This window comes from Solanum tuberosum, unplaced genomic scaffold, assembly GCF_000226075.1.
Source record: "Solanum tuberosum cultivar DM 1-3 516 R44 unplaced genomic scaffold, SolTub_3.0 scf00095, whole genome shotgun sequence".
In the NCBI taxonomy this organism is placed as follows: Eukaryota; Viridiplantae; Streptophyta; class Magnoliopsida; order Solanales; family Solanaceae; genus Solanum; species Solanum tuberosum.
The window spans coordinates 128,686-133,371 of NW_006239021.1; the positions used below are offsets into that span (position 1 = coordinate 128,686).

The 4,686-nt window shown below is 34.3% G+C and overlaps 1 protein-coding gene across 1 annotated transcript in view; it reads left to right on the forward strand.

Moving 5' to 3' along the window:
* LOC102602829 (IRK-interacting protein) overlaps positions 1 to 4,686 on the forward strand; it is a 9,308-nt gene that overhangs the window by 526 nt on the left and 4,096 nt on the right. Inside the window, exon 2 of the mRNA XM_006347822.2 lies at positions 203 to 259. The gene's annotated coding sequence lies outside the window, so the exon portion shown is untranslated. The remainder of the gene's footprint in view (positions 1 to 202; positions 260 to 4,686) is intronic.

Consider the following 4,686-nt stretch of genomic DNA (forward strand, 5'->3'; position numbering starts at 1 on the left):
CCAAAAGGAGAAGAGAAAAAGAAGGAGTGTGGGGGGGGGGGGGGGATTACCGTGATTTTTGACCTTGCAGAAACAAATGGGGTGATGGGTGTTTTTTGTTTTGTGAAAGAATTGTGTCAGTTTGATGTTTATATTGCTATTGCAGATTAATCAAGACTGCTTTGTTATGTTTGATTTTTTTCTGTTTTTTTTTTTTTTGCAGTGTTCAGGTTATTATGTATGTTGGACACCTTCAATCGTTGATGTGTAGTTCTTTTAGGTATGTTATTTGGATTATTCTATTTTTTTGTTACATTTGTAGTATCATACTCAGAAGACTGTGTCATGTTTACTTAATTCTCACGGTAGCGCACTCATAGAGATGTTTTTACGTGCAATTTCCTGACGTTACTTATCTGTATATGATATGTGTCTCTTGATCTACCTTAGTCTGTTCATGTAGTGTTATGCAAGTTTATGCTGATTTTGAGTTTATTTTGGAACCTTCTGGCTATTCAACATTGGATGGATTGCTTTTAGTTTTTACTTTTCAGGAATACATCCCTGTGTTATCTATTCTAGGTTATCCATTATCTCAGTGGTCATCGTGGTTCAAATTAAGTATCAAAGCGTTTGATCTGCCATATGTTAGAGTCAACTTTGAGAAAAAGCTACCTCTTGTGGGAGAAAATTTAGGGAAACTTTGATACTTCAATAAAACATTTGTGCTTTGTGATTGTAGAATGTGAAAAATTTACCCTGCCAATTCTGGACATAAAAAATTAATTCAAGTCTGGTATGGGAAGGGTGAGATGTCTTCAATCAATCTTCAAGAAACTCATTTGATAAGAAGGTCTCTCTTAATTATCAAGATTCCGTGAGAAGTGAAAACAATTTATTTTTTTCAACTTAGAGTGAAAAAAACATGTATGAGATAATTTGGTAGAATCATCTTCACCGTGATATGAAGAGAACCCAAATTTTAATAAGCGGGATTAGATTTATGGAATTACTGTGAACAACATCAATTTTCCTGAGTGTGCCTGATCAAGAAACATAATTATTAGTATTATTTTTGGTGTAAAAATATATATTAAAATGTCCTTCCAAAAATTGGAGTGAAGTTGTGATGATGGCAATGAGTTGATGAAACCTTTCCTAACTTGTTGTCATACAAAGTTAAAACCTCTGCATTTGTGGGGCTGCAATGAATCTAAAGTTGGTTTTAAGATTTGGAGTGTGGAAAGTGGAAACCACCTTCATATTCATGATCTGGCGAAAAGTTAAAAACTGACCAAAGTTGCTGTGTTTTCAACAAGTCGTTGAATGAATACTCAAGTCAAGTCAAAAGAGCTAATTGTTTCTGAAATTCTAAAAACTATCTAGTAACATCAACGTTTGTAGGTGATATATAAAAGTTACTCTCTGTACAGGTTGCAAGAAAAAGAGGCCTTTGCAACGGAAAGAAATTTATATCGTGAACTTATCAAAAATTTCCTTTGAAGTCTCAAAAAACCTACAATCTTTTGGAATCAATATTGACTTTACTGAGGACAAAACATGATAGAAGCAATCCCTAAAGGCATAGTAACTGGTGGTGTTAAGGTTAGTTATTGATGTTGCAATCATTAGGTTAGGTGTTTTCCAGGACTATAGATAAAGGATTTGATGCTTATGAAGGGTCTTTGGTTAGAGATTGTATGTCAATATAGGAATGAGTGTCTGATTAAGAAAAAATCTGTTTTTAGAAATCTCTTGATATAGCTGAAAGTATAAATTATATAGATTTTGCTCCCAACCAAAATCAACAAACCCTCAAATCATTCTCAATTTAACAAAATGACTGTCGATTCATCCACTTGCATCTGCTCGAAACGACACCGCTTGCAACATCGACGACAGTGCTGCTAACAGTTCAATTAATTCTTCGGTGGAGGAAGTGTTGTTGCCTCCAGAACTCAGGCGAGAACTGATGCTGAACCATGTTGCGGTGATAATAGACGAGGATAGAAGGTGGGCTAAGATAAGAGGATTACCGGTTGCCTTAGGTTACGAAGCCGGTATTTGAGCTCTTAGGAGTCTTATTGAGCTCTGCTGCAATTGGGGAATTTGTGCTCTTTCTGTATTTGCTTTTTCCTCTGAAAAATGGTTCTGTCCTAAAATAAAGTCTTTTGAGTTCCCGAGTTTAGAAGGTTGTGATTGGTCCAAAGGGCGGGTCACAGACGGATTTCTCGGTTTAAAAAAAAAAAGTCTTTTGAGTTCCTTTTTAAGTGATAGTTGGGTTTTGTTTGTATTTGTCATTCCAATCATATGCAAGGAGGTTTCATATATTGACTTCTTTTTAATAATTGTCTTGTTAGAAACAATACGATATATTTCTTGTTTTCAAAATACACTCAAAATCATCTAAAAATTCATCATTCATTACCGGATGTAATGTAAAACTAAAACTATTCAGTATTTAAGGCAAATGTCTCTCTATTGAAATTTCTAACTGCTTCAAGGTACTCTAATTAGAAAAATAATAACTCCATTTCAATTTTTTTGTATGGTTTATGACTTGACGCGGAGTTAAAGAAAGTAAAGAAAACTTTTCAATCTTAGAGTCTTAAACTAAAGATATGTAGAATGTACCAAAATATCCTTTAATCTTGTAGTCTTAAACATGCGATATGGAAAGTTGAAAGTAAAGAGTTGCCAAAAAAGAAGAGAGAATTTTTTAAAAGGACTTAAAGGAAAGTAGGGCAAACAAATTGAAACGTAGGGAGTATAAGACATAAAATCATAACAGTAAAAGGATGTAAAATATAGCCCAAGCCATTGTGTAATTGTCACCAAAATATCCACAAACAATAAAAAGTGTCTTTACTTTGCACCTAGTTTTGTTATGCCTATGAATCAATATTTTAATAAAAAAAAAATCAAAAAAAAATATTTTAATGGCAAAGACTATAATAATTCTATTCCTTAGATAGCAATAGTTTTGTTTCTTATTTTAATCTTTGAGTCCTTGCAACAATATTTGATCTATATATAAGATGTAACTTTCCGGCGAAGGGTGTTCGACTAATCACCCTTCCACCACTGTTGCACTGCTACTGGTTATTCGAGTCTTGGTCATTAGCTGCTTTAATTTGTTTTGTGCTAAGTGAGCCCTGTTAATTTGAACTAAAATGTGGATTTAGTCACAATTGAGAGAAAAATAACATTCTTAATTTGAACTATTCCATCTTAATTTTAACTAAAACGCTGGATTCAAGTTTATCACAGTTGAGGGAAAAAATATATCTTATGGAATTTCATGTGTCCTCTTTGGTCGATGAACAAAGGTCTACGAAGGTTGTAAGTGGACACTAACCAATGATGGTTGGAATAAAGTCATTTTTACTACCAGGTTATCGGTTCACCCGTTAAGAAAATTGGACAACTCGAATCCCGGACCAATAACCCGGTAAAAGATAACCTAAACCATTAAACCGATAGACCATGGTATTTTTTCGGTTCGGGTTATTGGTTACAATTTGGTTTTGAACAGCCCTGTTTGGCAGTATGATTATAGATTATTAAGTAGGGTTCAATATAATTTGTTTTGGTTAGCCTAATAGCCTTATGTACGTTAAACTAGGATTAAACACCACAGCTATGTTCTTTTTTGCGCCTGTTTGAGAACAATCTTAGGGCTCAAATAAGCAGGGATAAAAGGGTCTCAGATTGAACAAATTGAAATCTATGATTCTCCTATTGGCTAATACTTGTCCTGCTTCTTATTGGCTGATTTTGAGAGGAGGGCATGGGTTGGAATTTCCCGCCAAACCCTAATTCTTTGACCCCATAAAATATCTCTTTTCTCTAGCAAATCTGGGCAGCAACTCTTACATTCAAAAGTAGCAAAAAATACCTGAGTGGTTAAGCTCTTCTTTCATTGTTACTACTGTGGTGGTGCTTGTTTTTTGCTGTGTGGAAAACAGAGTTCTTCATTGCTGTTTGTTTCGATGGTAAATCTGAAAACCTTGTAATGTTATTTTCCTAGTATCAAAGATGGATTAAATATTTAGCTTCGTTGGTGGGTATTGAATGTTATTTCTTTGATAGAATGTTGCATTCCAATGCGAAGATTTTGTTTTGTTCCTATTTTGTCTTGTTCAAGTCTTTGCCTATGATTCTACATTTTTTTTGGTCTTTTTTGGTGTCATTGACAAGGGTTAGTTAGGTTTTTGTTTGTTTATGTTCGCACACGTGTATTTGAGCCGTCACATCTCTGTTTTCATCCCTTTAAAGGAAATGAGTTAGAAGAGTTTTTCTATTTGAAGTGATGTTTTGAGAAGGAATTATTTATTTAGAGTCACCACTTGGAATTAAGTTTGGTGTTCCAAGTCACTTTTTATTTGAATCCCTGGTCAAAAGGAAAGTTTTTGACTCTTGAATTATTGGTCTGCGAAAACATGACCTGGCAAGGAATTCTGTTGGGCTGTGAAAACTAGATCGGTTAAGGAATTTTGTTGACCGGGAGAAGGTGTTAATGCTAAGCTTTTCACACCAAATCCACTGCTGAAACGCATGCTCAAATTAGGTGTTCACAATCACATTAAACTTGATAACTAAAAGACTATTGAAGCTAATTAATTGATTAAGTAATTAATTAATACTAAAATACACAAAAAAGGAAGTTTTTTTTCTGTGTGTGTGTGTGGGGGGGGGGGGGGGGGA